Consider the following 23,620-nt stretch of genomic DNA (forward strand, 5'->3'; position numbering starts at 1 on the left):
TGCATATCATGCGTGCTTGCATGTGAGTTCATGACATGATTTGGCTTCAATGAGTTCTGGGAAAGTCTTGTGCTGGACACGCAACGTCTCCACTCTGTTTATGGCTCATGTTCATGTTTATCTGGAGCTCAAGAAGGGGCTCCCTCTTAATGTTAATGTTAAATGATCTATTTGAGCGTTGGGTGTTCAAGTGCTATGATTTTCCTGGCTCACGAGAACACTAAACGAACATTTGATCTCTGAATCATGACATCATCGAAATGATCGAAATGCAACATTGTGAAATATATTTGTTTAATGATTTTACTGGTTACTCGCTGAGCTTCTAGCTCACCCCAAAAATATTTTATTCCCCTCCACAGGGCTCGTAGCGAAGGAAGGACTTGTTGTGCTTGTGCACGTGTCTGGATGGCCTATATCTTGTACAGTTTGGATTTGGAATCATTTTATGTATAGTTGGGAATTGTTTCCGCTTCGCTTATGACATGTAATGTACAGTTTGGATTTGGAATCATTTTATGTATAGTTGGGAATTGTTTCCGCTTCGCTTATGACATGTAATTTTTGGAGAATTTGATGTATATTGGAGATTTATATTGTAATATTTGAGGTTTATTCTTGTAATTCATTTGAGGATTGTAGTGAACGACTGAGTCCCGGCGAGAGCTGGGCAGGCGTTCCGCCGAACCCTCTGGTTCGCCTTAGGGGGAGGTGGGGCTGTCACAGTTGGTATCAGAGCTTAGGCTTCAGATCTCTGTAGTGTATCCTAGGCTTGATGTTTAGGATGCCGGACTATGGGTTTGATTTGACTCTTAGTGTCTGTTTGGAATGCTTGAGAGATTCTTGCGGGATGTCTCGACTTGATTGGTGCAAGAGGGAATGTCGAGGACGACATTCTTTTAAGGAGGGGAGATTGTGACGCCGCGAAAAGAATGAGTGTGAGAAACCGGAAATTTTCTAATTTTCTAGTGTTTATTTTATTTAATCGCCCGCCTTTTCTACATTTTCTTTATTAGAAAAATTCCCCAGATAAAGTTTATGAGCAAAGATAGTTTTAAAATGATTTTTCTAGTATCGGTTAGTTTTTGAGAAATTAAAAGCGTATTTTGAACGTGGGACCCGCAAGTGCGGTAAATGCATTATATTTCTGACAACCTGTTGGAATTTTGTATTAAGTGATATTATTTTACAAAGTGTGAAGATATTTGTATTGGAGAGACAAAAAGATAAGTTTTAAACCAAAAGGTGACATGTGTCACCTTCTTATTCAAAGTTGGACTTTGACTAATGTGCATCACCTTTACTAAACCTCAAAAATTGACCGATTTCTCTCCATTTTAAGCTTGTCTTGGCCGAACCTCTTGGAGCAAAAATACAAGAAGAAAGCCTTCAACTCCAACTCCATTTCTTGCTCAATCTTGTGAATCAACCGTTAAACTTTCAAATTCCTCCACAAAAGTCACTTGTTTAGGAAGATTGAAGGTAGTGGTGGAGTGATTAGAGAAGGCAAAGGACTAAGCCATCAACTTTCTTGATATTTCAAGGTTCATGTCTAGCAATCCTTTCTTTGTTCTTGATTATGCTAAATTAGTGACTTGTGATGGCTAAAGAGATGGTTTGATGGATTATTTCTTGATTTGTGGTCAAGTGATGAAGTTTTATTATTTTTGGGGATTTTTCTGTTTTAATGTAAGCATGGTTGTGTGGCTATCTATTATGATTGGAAATGGTATATAATGCTTCTAGAAGGTGGAAAAAGTGGACAATTGCAATCAATTTCTGTTTTTGGAAGAAATTTCAGAAAATTAGGTTTTGTGAAGGAACATTCTGCCCGAATTTTTTAGCTCCTAGTTAGAGGCCGAATTGGCCTTGTATTAAAACATAAAATTTGTAGGTAATGACATTTTAGAGGTGCCTACAAAATTTCAGGTCAATAGGAGTTAGTGTAGAATGAGAAAGTCGAAATTACTATTGCTGTTCTGGTTTTACCCGAATGTAAGAATTGCGCCTGTAATTGGTTGTTTTGGCTGGAATTTCTTCCGAATTGGGAGTGGATGCCTTCTGATGAAATTTATCCCTGTTTCTTAGATTTCATCTGGTTTTGAAATTTCTGGATTTGGACTTGGAGAGCCTGAGTTATGATGTTTCCGCTAGAATGCGTTCTGTGAATCTGTTTTGTGTGATTCTGGTATAGTATCTTGCATTTTTGACCCGGTTACACTCGAAACTGGGTTGAGTGACCTTCTGAAATATTGTAGCCCTGTCTCTTATTCTTTCGAAACAGTGGGTCTTTCCACCTTCATCCGACAATCGTAGCGCCTTTGGTACCATTACCGCAAAATGACGTCAAAACTATTTTTCTGGTTTTGAGCTTAACTTTCATTTCCGGACTTTTCCCTAGCTTGACTTTGTACTAATACTACTTGGAGCTTGCCTGAATGGCTATTGGATGAACTTGTTTGTTGTGTGTGTACCTTTGGGTTGGAATGAGGAAATGATGAAGCCATGATGGCTGGAAAAGTTAGCAAATTCAGGGGAAGTGCTGTCCGAACTTTGAAGTGATTTGTTTGCATTGAGTTTGTGATCTAAGACTTGGATTTGAGCAAGGCAATGTTATATGATGGATGATTTCTGAGCCGTGGAGGTGAGTGACCCTAAACTATTTCCAAAGTACTTGTGAAATGTTTCTTGCATTATGTACTCGATTGCATATCATGCGTGCTTGCATGTGAGTTCATGACATGATTTGGCTTCAATGAGTTCTGGGAAAGTCTTGTGCTGGACACCAACGTCTCCACTCTGTTTATGGCTCATGTTCATGTTTATCTGGAGCTCAAGAAGGGGCTCCCTCTTAATGTTAATGTTAATGTTATGATCTATTTGAGCGTTGGGTGTTCAAGTGCTATGATTTTCCTGGCTCACGAGAACACTAAACGAACATTTGATCTCTGAATCATGACATCATCGAAATGATCGAAATGCAACATTGTGAAATATATTTGTTTAATGATTTTACTGGTTACTCGCTGAGCTTCTAGCTCACCCCAAAAATATTTTATTCCCCTCCACAGGGCTCGTAGCGAAGGAAGGACTTGTTGTGCTTGTGCACGTGTCTGGATGGCCTATATCTTGTACAGTTTGGATTTGGAATCATTTTATGTATAGTTGGGAATTGTTTCCGCTTCGCTTATGACATGTAATTTTTGGAGAATTTGATGTATATTGGAGATTTATATTGTAATATTTGAGGTTTATTCTTGTAATTCATTTGAGGATTGTAGTGAACGACTGAGTCCCGGCGAGAGCTGGGCAGGCGTTCCGCCGAACCCTCTGGTTCGCCTTAGGGGGAGGTGGGGCTGTCACAGTTGGTATCAGAGCTTAGGCTTCAGATCTCTGTAGTGTATCCTAGGCTTGATGTTTAGGATGCCGGACTATGGGTTTGATTTGACTCTTAGTGTCTGTTTGGAATGCTTGAGAGATTCTTGCGGGATGTCTCGACTTGATTGGTGCAAGAGGGAATGTCGAGGACGACATTCTTTTAAGGAGGGGAGATTGTGACGCCGCGAAAAGAATGAGTGTGAGAAACCGGAAATTTTCTAATTTTCTAGTGTTTATTTTATTTAATCGCCCGCCTTTTCTACATTTTCTTTATTAGAAAAATTCCCCAGATAAAGTTTATGAGCAAAGATAGTTTTAAAATGATTTTTCTAGTATCGGTTAGTTTTTGAGAAATTAAAAGCGTATTTTGAACGTGGGACCCGCAAGTGCGGTAAATGCATTATATTTCTGACAACCTGTTGGAATTTTGTATTAAGTGATATTATTTTACAAAGTGTGAAGATATTTGTATTGGAGAGACAAAAAGATAAGTTTTAAACCAAAAGGTGACATGTGTCACCTTCTTATTCAAAGTTGGACTTTGACTAATGTGCATCACCTTTACTAAACCTCAAAAATTGACCGATTTCTCTCCATTTTAAGCTTGTCTTGGCCGAACCTCTTGGAGCAAAAATACAAGAAGAAAGCCTTCAACTCCAACTCCATTTCTTGCTCAATCTTGTGAATCAACCGTTAAACTTTCAAATTCCTCCACAAAAGTCACTTGTTTAGGAAGATTGAAGGTAGTGGTGGAGTGATTAGAGAAGGCAAAGGACTAAGCCATCAACTTTCTTGATATTTCAAGGTTCATGTCTAGCAATCCTTTCTTTGTTCTTGATTATGCTAAATTAGTGACTTGTGATGGCTAAAGAGATGGTTTGATGGATTATTTCTTGATTTGTGGTCAAGTGATGAAGTTTTATTATTTTTGGAGATTTTTCTGTTTTAATGTAAGCATGGTTGTGTGGCTATCTATTATGATTGGAAATGGTATATAATGCTTCTAGAAGGTGGAAAAAGTGGACAATTGCAATCAATTTCTGTTTTGGAAGAAATTTCAGAAAATTAGGTTTTGTGAAGGAACATTCTGCCCGAATTTTTAGCTCCTAGTTAGAGGCCGAATTGGCCTTGTATTAAAACATAAAATTTGTAGGTAATGACATTTTAGAGGTGCCTACAAAATTTCAGGTCAATAGGAGTAGTGTAGAATGAGAAAAGTCGAAATTACTATTGCTGTTCTGGTTTTACCCGAATGTAAGAATTGCGCCTGTAATTGGTTGTTTTGGCTGGAATTTCTTCCGAATTGGGAGTGGATGCCTTCTGATGAAATTTATCCCTGTTTCTTAGATTTCATCTGGTTTTGAAATTTCTGGATTTGGACTTGGAGAGCCTGAGTTATGATGTTTCCGCTAGAATGCGTTCTGTGAATCTGTTTTTGTGATTCTGGTATAGTATCTTGCATTTTTGACCCGGTTACACTCGAAACTGGGTTGAGTGACCTTCTGAAATATTGTAGCCCTGTCTCTTATCTTCGAAACAGTGGGTCTTTCACCTTCATCCGACAATCGTAGCGCCTTTGGTACCATTACCGCAAAATGACGTCAAAACTATTTTTCTGGTTTTGAGCTTAACTTTCATTTCCGGACTTTTCCCTAGCTTGACTTGTACTAATACTACTTGGAGCTTGCTGAATGGCTATTGGATGAACTTGTTGTTGTGTGTGTACCTTTGGGTTGGAATGAGGAAATGATGAAGCCATGATGGCTGGAAAAGTTAGCAAATTCAGGGGAAGTGCTGTCCGAACTTTGAAGTGATTTGTTTGCATTGAGTTTGTGATCTAAGACTTGGATTTGAGCAAGGCAATGTTATATGATGGATGATTTCTGAGCCGTGGAGGTGAGTGACCCTAAACTATTTCCAAAGTACTTGTGAAATGTTTCTTGCATTATGTACTCGATTGCATATCATGCGTGCTTGCATGTGAGTTCATGACATGATTTGGCTTCAATGAGTTCTGGGAAAGTCTTGTGCTGGACACCAACGTCTCCACTCTGTTTATGGCTCATGTTCATGTTTATCTGGAGCTCAAGAAGGGGCTCCCTCTTAATGTTAATGTTAAATGATCTATTTGAGCGTTGGGTGTTCAAGTGCTATGATTTCCCTGGCTCACGAGAACACTAAACGAACATTTGATCTCTGAATCATGACATCATCGAAATGATCGAAATGCAACATTGTGAAATATATTTGTTTAATGATTTTACTGGTTACTCGCTGAGCTTCTAGCTCACCCCAAAAATATTTTATTCCCCTCCACAGGGCTCGTAGCGAAGGAAGGACTTGTTGTGCTTGTGCACGTGTCTGGATGGCCTATATCTTGTACAGTTTGGATTTGGAATCATTTTATGTATAGTTGGGAATTGTTTCCGCTTCGCTTATGACATGTAATTTTTGGAGAATTTGATGTATATTGGAGATTTATATTGTAATATTTGAGGTTTATTCTTGTAATTCATTTGAGGATTGTAGTGAACGACTGAGTCCCGGCGAGAGCTGGGCAGGCGGCCCACCGAACCCTCTGGTTCGCCTTAGGGGGAGGTGGGGCTGTCACAGTTCGACCAAACCCTGACCGGCTCGAATAGTCCATCTAGGTCGGAAGATCAACCCCAACTTACAAACGTCACCCTGAGCTACAAGCTCAAGGGGTTCAAACCCAAAACTCACAAACGTCACCCCGAGCTACAAGCTCAAGGGGTTCAAACCCAAAATAATTCATGTATACACATCTCATAAAGAAACATAGGTACAAACTAGGGTTTAGGTCGAGTGTGATAAAGTACACCCTCGCCTAAGTCCCCTTTTTATTCACATCAAAACACATAAGCAGTTTATACACATAAACGGCGTGAATACTTACTCCAAAAGTACGTATGGCAAAAATACAAGGATCACGTCACGTATACGGCTAGTAGGCCCCACCGGCACCGTCTAGCCCGTCACCGTCTGAAATAAAAGATTGCATCACAATATATCACAAACGGCCACTAACATGCATAACTCAAGTAAAACGGCAAAATTGGCACATACAAGTGCGGAAACGGCACACGGAAACGGAAACGGAAACGACCAGATTTGCCATCCCAAACCGTTTTGATCAAAAGTTAGGCTAGGAATATCGGATCAAGGTGGGTGAGACACCGTTTTGAAGCTACGAGGAAGGGCTACAACTTTTATTTAGACATCTCAACCCAGATCTCAATAGGTATTGGTCAAAAATGCACAAAATAGTTCCAGCCATTTCATTTCGGGTTACCAAACAGGCCCTGTTTGAAAGACCGTAACTCACGACTTAGAAATCGGAATCAAGAAATTCTAGAGGCGTTGGAAAGCTCATTCATAAGACTATAACTTTAATGTTTGGACCAAAGGCTGAATCAATGTAGATCATGGGGGAAAATGGGTCCAAACATCCCTGTTAGAACTGTCCAAATTCGAAGGCAGTTCTGACAACCAATCTTGTTTTGGTCATAACTGGAGCTATGGAACTCGGATTGGAATGCACTTTATACCGTTTCAAATCTAAGACCAAGCTCTACATTTATTATGAAGGAATCAACACCCAGTTCACACGTTATCAAAACGGACAGAGCATGGTCAGAAGCAAAATTCAAAAACGTAACACAATGTAGTGTACAAAGCAGGTGCAAGTGTTTTGGCTATAACTCGGGCTACACTGATCCGTTTGACCTGAACTTTTGCAGGAATATTCAGGACTTAAGAGGCTACAAATTTCATGAAGACCACTCAGTCCATTTCTCACCCTAACTAGGCCAAATTTACCAAAACAACTCCAGATTTTCCAGTTCGAAATTCACTGCAGAAATCAACTAGCAGTCCTGCTTTATTCACTCATATCTCAGCACACACAACTCCAATTCAGGAAATTCCAAAGCCATCCGAAAGCTAAGATACAAGGTTACTATTCTTAAGAAGACATCAACAACCAAATCAGAAGCATTCCCAATCAAATTAACCAATTACCAAAGCTGATTACCAAGTTCGGACAGAAACAGGGCAGCAGGGGTATTTCAGTCTTTTCATAGGCTACGTTGCTCCGATTGAGCTGTAATTTTGTAGGAAACTATAAAACATTATTCTCTACAACTTTTATGTTTTGTGCTAAGGCCAAATCCGCCTCTAACTAGGTGTAACTGTACCGGCAGAATTGGGGAAAAAAAATGAAACCCTAGGCTGAAATTCCATCAACCTTTACCAATCTAGGTTTTCATCCATAAAACTTCTAAGATTCAGGTCATCTATCCAATAAAATACAATATAAGAGGTAGAAGAAGAGTTTCTTAGTTTAATACCTTCAAACCTCAAGGAAATAAACAAGAACAAGGCTGCCCATGCAAAAATCACTCCACCCAAAGCTTCCTTGTCACCTTATTGCAAGTTTAATCGGTTTAGTTTTTGTGGTTTCAACTCAAACAAGGTAAAATCTAAGATGGAACTTGAAGCTCTCCCTCTCTTTTCTCCTCCCAAATTTCGTCCATCATGGAAAGCAAAGGAAGAAAATGGTGATTGATTTGAGTTGGATAAGTTTTAAGCTTAATCTTGGTCATGGTCTTGGTCAAGATTGGCTTGGTGCTTGACAAGTGGCACAAATCCAAGGGAAGTGTGACGACCCCACCTCCCCCTAAGGCGTACCAAAGGGTTCGGCGGACCGCCTGCCCAGCTCTCGCCAGGACTCACTCACTATCTCAATCGAGTTATGTACACACACATCCATGAACCATAAATAACATTCACAATTCAAGCTTATAATTTACATTGATAGAAATCGAGGTACAAAGCCTCAATACACCAAACTAGTCCAAAACGTATACAATCCAAGTACAACATGTTCCATTCGAGGAATAGTGCGAGTACAAGACCAAAAGTCAAAAGTCAAAACAAAAGGCTACGCTAGTCTCATGCGTCACTCGTACCCCCTGTAAGGAAAACAAATAGCGTGGTATGAGCTAAAAGCCCAGTGAGGTTCCAAATAGCAAATTGACCATTATTTATAAGTACAAGTTTTCGATATAGCAAAGTAACGAGCATGAAGAGTTCATAAAAGTGAGAAATCTCAAAATGAGCGAGTGTAAAAGTTTTCAGAAGACACTATAATCCAATAAACAATAATCATTCCAAAGCATAAGGATACGGATGGCTCTCAGGAGCCAACTTCCATTCATCATCAGGAGCTTGATCACATAGTAGTTGACACTCCGTCAACTTTCAAGTAAAGGAACCAATCCAGTAGAACACCACTTACACTACTCTCCGTCCACCATTCACACCCCCTACTGGGCCCAAAATCCTCAATAAACACGGGTGGTAATACTCGAGTATACCGATTAGTCGAGGAGATATCACTCCACTCGACAAAGCAAGAGACCCAGGGCTCGTTACCCAATCGACCAAGCCCCTGCCGGCCCGACTAGAGTAACTCGCCACAGGGTGTCTGGAATTCCAGGAAGTGCGCGCATCATAACAAGTATATCAAGTCAATTCCAATCAATAAACAGGTATATCACGTAAGGGCAAGTGCGATAAAGTACACTCTTGCCCTAACAATTCACGCATGTGACATGTAATCATATTGGCACGTATCAAGTACAAGTATCAAGTTCAATTCAGTATTTGAAAGCACTCACCAAAAGATATAGTACTTTTACTGGTCACTTTCAGGTTATACTCCGAGTTCGGAGTCCAAATCTACGATAAAACTCAATTTGAGAACTTTGAAACATGACTAGAGTTCGAAACTTAGACGTTTCGTTCAATAAGAATCAAGAAATTGAAATTCACTCGGACAGTAGTCATGAAACACTTGCTCGCTTTTTAAACGGTAAAGCTTTGTAACATTTATACTTGAAATTGTCATGTGAGTCGAGAGTACAAGGAAAACGTACTTCGAGCAATCATTATTTCATTTCCCAAGGGTACAAGTTTAGTCAAGTCCTAACGTTTAACACTCAAGAAACATAATAGCCAAAGTCCTCGCTAGTTCAAGTGTTAAGTACTTAACCTTCACCCAAGTCGAAAATATAGTATTCTAGCCCTCGAGTAAAAATTCGGGCAGCATGCCCTTTGTGTTTACCTAATTTTCCAGCCATTTAGGCTTCATTGTTTTTCTCAAACACAACCCAACATCATACATATCAGCAATTTATGTCAAGAGCCGTTCCATAGGCTCACAATATCATAATAATAAGGTTCACAACAATAGCAAGTGCAGAAATGCAATCTAGTACAAAACAGATTTGACATATGAATGCGGAAATAACTTATCCGAGGCCACGCTTATCGGATTAAAATGAAACCTATGCCATTTCGAAGCTAAGACTCAGAGATACAACATTCATGAAGTTCACTTAGTCCATTTCCTAATGTAACTTAGTCAAATTCTCAAATTACTAAACCAGAAACCAATTCGCCGGCTGTTTAACCGCAGAACACTGTAATGGACATAACTCAGTGTACACAAGTCCGAATCAGGTTTTCTTAGAGGCATTTTAAAGCTACTTCAGAACACTACAACTTTCATGTTTTGGCCCAGAGCTAAATCAGAATGGATCCTGGTCAAAAATCGTGATAAACTGGACTTAACTGATGAAACGGACTGCTGGGAAATACTTAAAATAGTAGGGGTATTTTGGACTTTTCACGTCCTACGTTGCTCCGATTGAGCTGAAATTTTGTAGGCACCTATAAAATTCCATTCTATACAACTTTTCTTCTTTGAGCCAAGGCCAAATCGGCCTCTAACACACAGATACAAATTCGGACAGAAAGGAAGCAAGATTTTCCAGAAATCTGGAATTTTTTGTTTCTAGTGGAACTTTCCTTAATTTCTCACTTCAAACACTACCAAAACCTCTCTCATAATCTTAATTCAACATATAAGCATCATACAATAAATTTGGGCAGAATTCCCACAAGCCCTAGTTCATCAAATAAATTGGGGAAAAACCTCTAAAACATGCTAATCATCCATGATTCCACCACTATAATCAAACTACTAAACTTAATTTAACAAAATTGAAAGCAAAACTTAGAGAGACAAGCTCTCTTACCTTGAATGGAGGTCACAAAGAGTAGCCCAAGCTTCCTTCTTCCAAAAACTTACCACAAATCACCACCTAGTCACTCAAGAACAAGTTTAATCGGTTTACTTTGTTTATTTTCTCACTAAGTTGTTGGATTTGAAGATGAAATGAAGAAATTTCTCTCTTGTTCTTCCCCTCTCTCTCTCTCGGCTCCTTGGCAGAAATATGAAGAGAAATGGAGCTTAGTTGCCTTATAATAAAGCAAGAGGATTAGGACTAATGATGTCCACAAATTGAGCAAACACTTGGACTAATCTTGGCCACAAAATTTTTCTCTTTCTTCCCTTGCCTTTGAGCCACAATTTTCGGTCAACCTTGCTGTAATTTAAGAAGATATTATGTACAAAAGTCAACAAACTTGTTGGGTAAGAAAAATGGTGGTCAAGCAGTGCGTTCAATCGGTAATGCGCGGGACCCGCCGGATCGCGCCGTTTTTCTTAAAAACTCACGTACTAGGTTTTTCACTTCCCATTCACAAACCTTATATCATTGCCACTAGTCACATCTTATTTCTCACTTAAAAGTCACTTTTAATCCCCAAATTAATTCTTACTCTGTACCGAAAATTCATCCGGCGGAAAATCGCGAAAACCCTAATTTTACTCCAAACTTAAAACTGAAGCGTAAAACCCTATTTTCTAGGTCTATTTACTCTTAGTGTGAAATATTTGGGTAGTGGCCTTTGATAAATACTAATTTTCAAATAAAAGGGTATTTTTGAGGAAAAATACGAGGAATTTGCGAGTCCTCACAGGAAGTCTATCTAATTCTCTCTCTTAAGCACTCAAATATCTATTACTCCTCCAATCATCTCTTAACACCTTTTGTCACATAATTTCTTTTGCACAAAATTCCTTCTAGTCGTTAAAATTTTACCGCACTAACCGTACTAGCGGGTCCCACGCCCAATATGCACTACTAACGTCACATGAACTAATTTATACTAGAAAAATGTCTTAGAACTTAATTCCCTTATAAAAATAGCTAGAAAATTAATATAATAAAGGAAAGTATAGAAAATGTAGGCACAGAATAAAAATAAGGGCTAGAAAATAAGAAAATATCGGGTTCTCACCGTTTTCCTTAACTCGCACGTACTAGGGTTTTAACTTATAATTCACTAACTTATTATTATCACTTCTAATCATATAATATTTCCTCATCCAAAAGTCACTCTTAGCTGCCAAATTTGATCCTCACTCAGTATCGAATAGTCACACTACGAAAAAATGTGAAAACCCTAATTCGCTCTTTCTTGAAAACGAAAAGTGAAACCCCACTTTCTAGGTTCATTTGCACTTATTGTGGGATGATTGGACAGTAGGGCCATATTAAATGAATAATTTCCAAATAAAAGGGCATTTATAAGGATGTTGCAAGTCCTCACAGAAAATTTATGAGTTCATCATCTAAGGAGGTAGCTAATCATCCAACTCTTGAATCTTAGCTTTTGTAAGTTAGATTACACTTAGAAGCTGGTAGCTTCATGTGGGTAGCTTTGGATTGTTGAAAATCATGTGAGTGGGCTCTATGAAATCCTACAATGGACTTGATGATCTGATTTGATGAGTTTGGATGTTATTTGGGTTGATTAAGTATTAATCTAGTAGAGATAAGTGGAAAAAGTGAAAAGAAAATCAAAGAAAGTGATGCATGAAGAAGGGCCGAATCTGCCCTGTTCTTGTCAAACCTTTGGTGCGATTTTTTTGGGGTTAAATTGACTTGATTTTGATGTAGATATGTTGTATAGGTTGTGTGACGCCCCCACTTCTCTCTAAGGCGAACCAAAGGGTATCCGCGGGACGCCTGCCCAACTCTCGCCAGGACTCACTACAATCCACAATTCAAAAGCTCGAAATACTGTGAATTAACTTCAATATATATTCAAAGTACTCCAGAGTATTGCGTGTTTACAATTAGTTTAGCTTTCAAGCTTGATTACACTCCAAGAGATATATGTACTACAACCATCCGTTATTTAAAACAACTTAAGGTCTTCAAAAGAACAATCTAGTTACTATTCACGAGCACCCTTGGTCTCGAACCCTGTTTAAGGAAAACAAAAATGTGGAATGAGCTATACAGCCCAGTGAGATTCCAAGACACTCTAGCAGTTCTAATAAAATCAAGGAATTTGAAGCATACCACATGTATGGTTCCAGGTTACATATTTGGCACATTAACATGAGATAGTTATCATTGTATGAGTAATTTGAGCATAACTCAGGCATGGTTCAATGTTGCATCTTGGCACATTAGCATGATACAGTTATCAGTGTGCAAAAATAAACACACATTGAAGGATACGGTGTTCCAGTGGAACCATTTCGGTCAACTTCACCTTATAGCTCCAGTGATCCCCTCGGTTGTCTGGCCATCACCTTATCCCTCCAGTGGTAATACTCGAGTATAGAAAAACGGTGTCCCACGGTTCCAACCTACCCGACTGAGCCCAATCCTGGCTCGAGTAAGTTAGTAACCAAGGGCAGGGTCCAGTTCAGCTTAGACCTTATAACATGCACAAGTAATCAAGTAAATTGGTGAACGGTAAAAATTTATCCTTTCAGTAGGTCGAGTGAGATAAAGTACACACTCGCCTTAAAACGGTGGCTAATTTCATGTGAACATGTAATTTACGATAATCAAGTAATCAAGTAGTCAAGTAATCAAGTAAGCAGATAATCAAGTAAATCGGTAAACAGTGAATTGTAAACGGTAAATGGTAAATAATCTCGGTTAACGGTAAGAATTCATCATTTTCGTAGGTCGCCCATTGGCCGTTCCCTACTTTTACCATTTAAGAGTCGAGGAGATTCACTCCAATCGACTTATGTAGCCATAGCATAATCAATCATTGAAACGCTTCATGTAAATATGCATTTCAAGTATTTCATATCGAGTAATTCAAGTACATTTTATTTAAGTAAGAACGAGTGCGGTAACACACACACTCGACTCAAAATGATGGAAAAGTCCATAGGAGCAATTATCGATAGTACTTAACAATTAAACACATAATGACCATGGAATAAACATGCCATAAAACTATTCAAATCACGTACTCCTATATGGAACACTCACCTATTCAAAACAAGTGAGTAAGTGCTCAAACAAGTGTTTAGGCGTCCGTTTCGAGTTCCTATTGAAGGTCCACTTGAGCGACTGAGCAAGTAATAATTAACTTTACTTAAAATCATGCATTTACCAAGAAGGATGCACACTCAATTAGACTAAATCAAAGTCTTAAAAGAAAGCTTCAATTCTCTCTACTCGAGGTTCAAGAGTGGAGTTTTAAAGTTCGAAGAGAGTCTAACATCGTCCATGAAATCGAGTTCAAAACGTTCAATCTATATTGAGAAAAGAAGTCAAGGTTCCGAAATTGCATTTTCTAAGAAATTGGCAAAATTCAGCTTTGTGTGTCAAACTTAGAAAAATCATATCTTGCACTCAATAGGTCCAAAAATGGAAAACTTAGTACCGTTGGAAACTAGTTCTGAAGTACTAAAAGTTCCTAGAAGACACTTTTATAAGATTCAAAATCGAAGACACTCAAATTTTGGCTTAAAGTGGCTGACTTGGACTCCCAAGACAGATTTGGGTTGGTTTTTGGCAAATTTTGGCAATTCGGCAAAATTCACACAATGCGAACTATCCTCTGAAATTTGGAACTCAATTAGAGTTGCAATCAGAGTTTAAAACAAAACAAACGGAACAAGAATCAAAGTTTTGAGCGCCAAGATATAGCAGCTCAAAGTTGGCTAAAAATTCCTCATTGATCAAGAATTTCCAGATTTGAAACATGAACTTTGGGACTTCAGTTGGACATTGAAATAGACTCGGAATGGCACAAAATTTGGTAGTATTACTCTACCATATAAGGTCTATTCTCTGTTAAATTTCATATAAAAATTCATTCGGGAAGTCAGTTAACAAAGCCACTAAAGTTCCAAGAATTTCCAAGGCAATTCTGCCTTGTACTTCAATTTTCCTTTTTAAAAGCTTTGTTCCACACAATCAACTTCAATTAATTCAAATATTGAAACTAATGTTCCATACACATCCAATAAGCAATTTAGAAGTAATTGACATCAAGGTTTTCAAAATATAACTTCCCAAATCAGATTTGACTATTCGGCCAAGAGAAAAGGAAAAATTTTCCAGATTCGAAGAGCAATTTTGGGACATCATTTGTACATTGAAATGGTCTTAGATTGAAACCAAAATTGGTACAATTCAACTTTCATATGAGGACTACTCCTCTACCAAATTTCATTTGAAAATTCACACGGGAAGGTAGTGAACTAAACTACCAAAGTTCAAGAAAATCCCAAGACCAATCTGTCTTTTGCTTTCTTCTTCCTTTTCAAATATTTTGCCCAATGAAAACGATTCAAATCTGGTCCATTTATGAAACAAAAGTCTACGAAACATCTAATATACATTTGGTAAGTGATTGACACCAAACGTTTCAAAATAACAAGTCCCAAACAAGATAGGCCATTGATCAGTCCAAAATGAGGGTTTTCAAGGAATTATGCAGGTCTGTAATTTGGCCATAATTCACTCAATTCAACTTGGAATTGAGCGTGGTTGGTGGAGTTAAAAACTACATTCATAAGGCTACAATTTCTTAGAAGGAATTGTTTTAAAATTCTGTCCCAAACTAGCTCATATTTGAGCATCAAGTCGCAGCTCAAAACAGGGCTTCCAGTACAGACGTGAAACAGGACAGGCAACTTTACAAGGTTGGTACGGCTCACTCAGGTGGAAGCAGGGCATGCATTTTATACCTTTGGAAAACTGGAAATGTTTAGTTTCTAATGACACAAACGGCACTCTATTTTGAGTTATGGCCGAAACAAAAACACTGCCAGAGCAATACGGGACACAATTCCAGTTTTGGTAAATTTTCGAAATCTCAACATTTACCCATCCAAATCACGCAATTTTTTGATGAAACTTTCTACACAACCTATATTACCCATTTACATCAAAATCCAGTCATTTGAACCACAGAAAAATGCACTAAGGGTCACGGCAATGGCAAGGGCAAAGCGGGTAAAATTCTTCTCTTCACTTCCTTTGAACTTTCTTCCACAATATAATTTATTTCCACTAGATTAAGCACTAATCCAACATAAATAACATCAAATCTCATCAAATCAGTCCATCAAGCCATAGTGGGATTTCATAGAGCCCACACACAAAATTTCCAACAATATAAAGCTACCCATATGAAATTATGAGTTCACAAGTGCAAGATATCTTCCATAAACTAAGATTTTAGTAGTTGATCGTTGTTTACCTTCCTTGATGAACAAAGCAGAAAATTTCGGCCTCTTGAAGCTCCAAAAAAAAAAGTGGAAAGCAAGCTCTTCTCCTAGCTTAGGTTGATCACGAAGTGGCTAGCAAATTGTATGTGAATTTTGAAGAGAAAACGTGCAAGATTTGAAGTGGAATGATGATGGGTTTTGTTCTTCTTTTTCTTGGTGAAGCTCGGCTGCTATGAGGAAGCAAGGAAGTGGCGTTGCTGATGAAGAAGCTTCCTTGTGAAGCTTATAAGTTTGTGGACAAGAATTGCTCCAAAAGTCAACTCTCCCCTCGCGCGCGCACGAGCGCGTTTCATGCTCGATTCCTCTCGAGTTTGTTTCACTAGTGCACTAAACCTCTAATGCACTTTCATTCATACTATTATTATTCATTCTTAATAGCCCAAAATAAAGGTCTTAAGTCCCTCAATTAATCGTGCGCGCGAAAACGCGTACTTCCAATTTAAGCGCGATAGAGTGAAATTTCTAATAAATTCTTATAACGATAATATAACTAACTAACACTTGAGCACTTAAACATAAAAATACCTATTTCAAGACTAATATACAAGTCTCCAATTTTTCAAGGTTATTGTATCCTCGATTCGATTATTGTTTCCATACGCGTATTCACTATTCTCACTAAACGAGCTTACCAAAAATTAATTTTTGTAACAAGTCATTTTAAAAATACATGTAAGCCATAGTTCCATGTAAATAAGTTTAAAATAGTTGAAATAAATTATTCAGAGAAAACGAGCGAGTAAATAATTAATTAAGCCAGAAAAATAAAATAAAAATAAGAAAATTTCGGGTCCTCACACAAACTATGGAAAACTACTCCAAACCAAGGAAGGGATCTGGATTTGTTGAGCTTCAATGGATCAGCCGCTCTTTTATCTTGAATCATCTTTAGAATTTGACACCATTGATCACATGTTCGTATCATTCCCTTCCTCTTGAAAGCGATTTGCCCTCAAATCGATAGATTGGAGAAAATGCAACACTTCGAGCAATACCTTCATGCGAGCATACCACATTGCATGACACTTATGCAAGTGTAAGGAACTCACGAGCAAAGTCTTCAACCGAGGGATGTACCAATGTATCCGAAACTGATTGTAGCGCCGCTTTACTCTAAGATGTTCACGACCAATCTCTATAACCACTCGCATGAACTCTTTGTCACGGATTGTAAATTCGGCACTTACAAAAGAAATTAAATAGTAAGTACTTGTAGGTATGAAATCACTTGAAACTTACCATTTGCATCTACTAGATAGGAATCTTCATAGCGATGTTCAAGTAGACTAGAAAAACTCTTAATCTGGTTATGCAAGGTAGTACAATCCATCACTAGTTGATGTTTATGTGGCACACATCTTTACAACTTTGCATATCTTGCATGGATGAAACTGAATAAGAATGGACAGCTTTGGAATCTACAAATGAAACAATGAAGTTAGTGTCGAACAAACTAAAAAATGGACAAAGAAAGATTGGAATAGCATTATCGAAATTATAAGAAAGTATGGAACAAAGTTCAAGTGTAGTTAATCCCATTGACACGGCAATTGGCTGATCAACAAATAAAGTATCCCTAACTTGAAGTTTGAACACATGTTGATAGCAAAACGAAGCAACACTCAAGACTCCAACTCCGTGAAAGCTCTCTAACTCTCCAATAGATGTAGGAATGGAACAACTTAAGACCAAGGCGATTGCATTTTGCTTAACCTGCACAAAATAAAAAAAAACTAAACAAAGCAAGTTAAGATTGTTATAAGTACTGATATGAACCCGCCCGAAGGTATGAACTCGTATCCCACCAAGCCCTGGATCTAGACAAAGAACACAAGTTGGAATGCGGAACCTTGACCCTTCTAGAATCACAAAGTTATGAATTAAGAGATTTCTCAACCCATAACTAAACAGTTCAATGAACCAAAGTGTAGATAGAAGAACACCACAACTAAGGTGTATACTTGATTGATAAGTTCAGGTTTAATAACTTAAGAAAGCTCTCAAGTATTCAAGAAAAGCTCTCTTGGACAAGAGAAGTGAATAAAAAACTCACAAGTTTTGATGTAATTTCTGATTGTTCACGTTTAAGTGGTTAGGCTATTTATAGCCTTACATGACTTGAAAATCTAATGTGATTTGGAATCACTTATTGGCTAAGACACCAACTAAATTTCGGCCTCTTGAAGACTAATTTTGCCGAATATTTCAGCAATTAAATTGACAATTAAGACCCTAACTAATGCTACTAATCAAACGACACAACTTGCTAAACAATGAACAACTAAACTAATCTTCATTCATGACAACTTGGAACAAGGTGTAAAGTGTAGGATCTTCACTTTCTAGCCCTTCAATGATCCTTAAATCATCCCCAACTCAATCTTGAATTGTACAAACAAGAGTTTGAAGTGATTCTCTAAGTTTTCTTGCACGAGCTCTTGTAATTGGACCACTTGGGATTTGAACAACTTGATCGCTTGACTTTTCATCAGCCTTGAACCCTTTGGACCTTTCATTACTCCTCTCCTCTTGAGGACGATTTGTCCCCAAATCAAGCTCGTCGTCTGCATAAAAAGAGTTCAAGTCAGCAGCATTAAATGTAGCGTGAACTCCATATTCACCTGGAAGGTCAATCTTGTAGGCATTGTCATTAATGCGCTCCACCACTTGGAATGGTCCATCACCTCTTGGAAGGAGCTTATTACGCCTTTGAACTGGAAATCGTTCCATCCTCATATGGATCGAAACTCAATCACCTAGTTCAAATACCATCTTTCGACGCCCCTTATTTGTATTTTGACCATATTGAAGAGTTCTTCTCAATGTTAGCTCGAACTTTAGCATGAAAATCTCGTACAAAATCAGCCTTTTTCTTACCATCCAAATTAACTCTCTCATGAACAGGTAAAGGAGATAAGTCTAATGGTGTGAGAGGGTTAAAATCATAAATAATTTCAAAAGGTGAATATTGTGTAGCAGTGTGCACAGTAAGATTGTAAGCAAACTCAATGTGAGGCAAGCAATCTTCCCAATTTTTAATGTTCTTTTTAATGATTGCTCGCAACAAAGTAGACAAAGTTCGATTATCTACTTCTATTTGTCCATCAGTTTGTGGGTGACTAGAGGTAGAAAATAACAATTTAGTACCCAGTTTATACCACAAAGTTTTCCAAAAGTAGCTAAGGAACTTAACATCCCTATCAGACACAATGGTGTGAGGCACTCCATGCTAAAGAATTATTTCTCTAAAGAACAAGTCAGTCACCTGTTTAGTATCATCAGTTTTGTGACAAGGGATAAAATGTGCCATCTTAGAAAAATGGTCAACTATAACATAAATTGAATCATGACCCTTTCTAGTCCTAGATAAACCGAGCACAAAATCCATGGATAGGTCAATCCAAGGTTCATTTGGAATTGGTAAAAGAGTATAAAGACCATAAGGGTTTACCTTGGATTTTGCATGATGACAAGTCACACACCTCTCTATGTGTCGCTCCACATCCCTTCTCTTGGAGAACTAATAATGTCTTAGCAATGCCAAAATACCCTATAAGTCCTTCTCCATGTGCTTCTCGAACTAAGAGATTGCACATCGAACTCATTGGAATGCACAATTTGTCCTTGTAATACAAGAATCCCTGTGAGATGAAATAATGCTCACGAGTGCGTCGTGGCAAAGAAGTAAATATCTCATTAAAGTCAGGGTCAATTGCATAAATATCTTTAATGAACTCAAAACCTAGCAACTTAGCATCTAATATAGTGATAAGTGTGTATCTTCTACAAAGTGCATCCGCTACTACATTAGTCTTACCTACCTTGTATTTGATCACAAATGTAAAGCTATCTATGAAGGCTATCCATCTTGCATGCCGCTTATTCAATTTGGTTTGAGACTTGATGTGCTTGAGCGACTCATGGTCGGTGTGCAAAATGAACTCACAAGGTCGAAGATAGTGTTGCCAAATTTGAAGAGCTCGAACTAAAGCCAGCATTTCCTTGTCATAGGTCGAGTAGTTTAGTGAAGCTCCATTCAATTTTTCACTAAAATAGGCAACTGGCTGACCTTCTTAGAGTAGAACAGCTCCAACACTTATACCAGAAGCATCACACTCAATTTCAAAAGCTTTGTCAGAGTTATGTAAACTAACAACAAGTGCATGTGTGAGCTTGTGTTTAAGTAATTGGAAAGACTTAGCTTATTCATCTCCCCAGTGAAATGGCACATTCTTCTTGACAATGGAGGTAAGTGGTGCAGCAATTGTGCTAAAGTCCTTGACAAAGCGTTGATAGAAGCTTGCCAAGCCATGAAAGCTCCTTACCTCACTCACAATAGTAGGAGTTGGCCATTCACTTATAACCTTCACTTTTGCTTGGTCAACTTGTATACCTTGTTCACTTACAATATAGCCTAAAAATACAAGTGGATTAGTGCAAAAGGTGCACTTCTTAAGGTTAGCATAGAGTTTTTCCTACATCCATGACAGCTTGAAAATGTATAACATGCTCCTCTAAACTCTTGCTATATACTAAGATATCATCAAAATAAACCACCACAAATTTACCAATGAATGGATGCAAAAAGTTCATAAGTCTCATAAAAGTACTAGGTGCATTAGTTAGTCCGAATGGCATAACTAACCACTCATACAAGCCATGTTTGGTTTTAAAAGCTACCTTCCATTCATCACATTCTTTCATGCGAATTTGGTGATAATCACTTTTTAAATCTATCTTAGTGAAAAGTATAGCACCATGCAATTCATCAAGCACGTCATCTAATCGAGGTATGGGATGGCGATATTTTACCATAATGGCAGCTAGGGAGGAAGTCCTGGGCTACTTTAATAACCTGTCGTGGTGTCCCCCACCTGACCAAGGCCTTTTGGTGAGGCATTAGCCTGTTGTGTTGTCCAGCACCGTCAGGAACAAAACCCACGGCCCCACGGGGCGGCTAACTGTGGGACAATATCGGCCAGAGATGTTAGAGTTGGTATCAGAGCTGACTCCCGACCTCGGTGTGCCAGCGAGGACGCTGGGTCCCCTAAGGGGGATGGATTGTAATGATCCCACATCGGCTAGGAAGGAAGTCCTGGCTACTTTAATAACCTGTCGTGGTGTCTCCTACCTGACCGAGGCCTTTTGGTGAGACATTAGCTTGTTGTGTTGTCCAACACCGTCAAAAACAAAACCCACGGCCCCACGGGGCGACTAACTGTGGGACAATATCGGCCAGAGGTGTTAGAGTCCCACAATCTCCCGCACAAGGACTTAGGCTCTCATGGATTCATCCTTTGCCAAGTAGCTCATCTACTTGTCGTTGTTGCTCATTGGACTTCTCAGGGTTAGTCAATTTGATGTTTTATTAGGCATCAAATTTGGCAATGAATTTGATATGGTGCTTTATTAGGCAGTGAAGCTCCAGGAATAAAATTAATTTGATGTTCAATTCCTTTTAATGATGGCAAACCACTAGGTATATCTTTTGGAAACAAATCTTGGTACTCCTGCAAAAGGTTAGTGACAGCACTAGGCAAGGACGCAAATACTACCAAAGCTTGAGTTATCTTTTGCGGACTAAAATCTGGGAATTTTCAACGTGTTTTGCTGCCATTTTTTGAGTCACTTAACAGTCCAATCAACCCTAAAATTCCAGCCACTAATACGCCATCATCTTGTGCGCACTTTTGGTTGAATTTATTGGAGAAAATTCTGATTTCTTCAAAGGAAGCAATCAAGTGAATTGAGAGGCAATCGGTGAGAACATTAGAGTGTTTTAAACACTTGAGTGATACACGAGTGACGATGTAAACATGTGTGGTGAGGAAAAAAATATCTTTTGTTTCACTAATTTTTTTGCAGGTTTCCTTATACATCATGGCGAATACGAGGCATTTAAAAGCTAGCTTACAACATCTTCTTCCTGATCCTAAGGGAGTCAAAGAAGTGGCATTACGTGGTGTAGATGAGCAGTTGGACATCGTCAAATCTCAGTTGCATGGTTGGTTTTATACTCGTTGTGGTGTCAAAGATAAAACATGCAGCTTGGACATTGATAGGAGTTGTGAAGTCAATCTTGCAAGCGCTATCATGGTTCACAAATTAAATCTTCCAACCATTGATCATCTTCAACTGTATAAGTTGCCGAGTGCTCATGGTGATGTTTGGGTTACTAAGCATACACTTGTACCTATTCAAATTGGCAAGTATGTGAATGAGGTGTTGTGTGATGTAGTCCCAATTCAAGTGACACATGTATTGCTGGGTAAAGCTTGGATGTTGAGGTGAGAAGTTAAATATGATGGATATACTAATAAGTATTCCTTCTTATTTAATGGTCGTCGTTCTGCACTTGTATCACTTATTCATGACCAACTTTGTATTGATCTAGCATACATGAAAAGTGAGCATGAGCGTTATAGTATGAAGAAAGAGCTAGATGAGGAAATTGTGACTGTAGACACCAAAATTTTAGCTTTTTTTATTTATTTTATTTTAGTTGATTTTGTTTTAATTTTTATTTATTTTTATCTTATTTTCGTTTTTGTTAAGAAAATCATTTTATTATTATTAATTAATTCATTGAGATGAAAAAGAAAAAATTCATCAATCAAATTCTGTTTGCATAAAAAAAAAAAGAAAAAAGAGAAAGCTCTTCCATACTTGCGTGCTGTCCACGCGCGTGTTTTCTTCCCACTTTGTAAACCCAGAAGCAGGAACCGACAAAAGGAGTATAAGATAGCAACCCATTTTTGGTTTCGGATTTTCTTGTTTTCCAAGCTAGGTTCGTACAACAGCTGTCCAAAGATCCAATGAACCCAAGAACATCCACATGCTCCCCTTCCCTTTCAATCTTTACCCTTCCTCTCAGGTTTAGATTTGGGGGTTCCATATAAATACTTAAACACGCTGCCTTTTAGGGAGGAATCAAGAGTAGAGAGTCTGGTGGCTAGGAAAGCAAGTAGCTACGAGGGAGCAAGAAAAAGCTAGAGGTAGAGAGGGGAGTAAGGGGGTGACGGCTAGGGTTGAAAAGGAGAGAGTTTTGTGGGTAAGAAAGGGAGAGAGCAGAGAGAGGTGAAGGAAGGGAAAAAGTGACGGCTAGGGAAAAGAAAGAAGGAAGAGAAAACAGTGTGACGGCTGAAGAGAGGGTAGGAGTTTCGAGGGGCTGAGGAAGACAAAGAGCAAGAGTGAAACGGGGGGCAATTGAATAGAAGAGTAGCGGCTGAGGAGTTAGACCAGAAGAAAAAGACAAGAAAAAGCAAGAAAAGGAGGGAGCTTTGAGATGGTTTCGGGGCTGAAGAAAGTAGCTACGAGCTAGGTTGGGAAGAAAGGAGAAAACTAGCAGAGAAAAAGAAACCAAGCAAAAGAGGAGAGCTACAGGAAACTAAGGAAGCAGCGTGAGGCTGAAGAAGAAAGCTTTGGGCCAAGGGGTGGTTTCGGTTGAGAAAACAAGAAGCTAAAGGAGAGAAAAGGGCGGCGGCTGAGAAAAGAAAGCTCAGGGTATTCGGCTGAGAAAAGCTTGGGGATAGAGGAAATGAAGAAAAAAAGGAAAACTGGAGCAAGGGGAGAGCTTTGGAAAAGATCTGGAGAGAGCTACGAAAAATCAGGAAAAAACTGGGAAAGAAAGCTTTTTGCTTCATTTTGGGCACTCTGGACGATTGTGTCCAGTTTCCTCGCATCGATTCAGCACATTTGACTGGTTATAGGTAACAATCATCTTCCTTTAGTTGGTTTAACACTTCGTATGAG

The sequence above is a fragment of the Coffea eugenioides genome, chromosome 2, assembly GCF_003713205.1.
Source record: "Coffea eugenioides isolate CCC68of chromosome 2, Ceug_1.0, whole genome shotgun sequence".
Classification (NCBI taxonomy): Eukaryota; Viridiplantae; Streptophyta; class Magnoliopsida; order Gentianales; family Rubiaceae; genus Coffea; species Coffea eugenioides.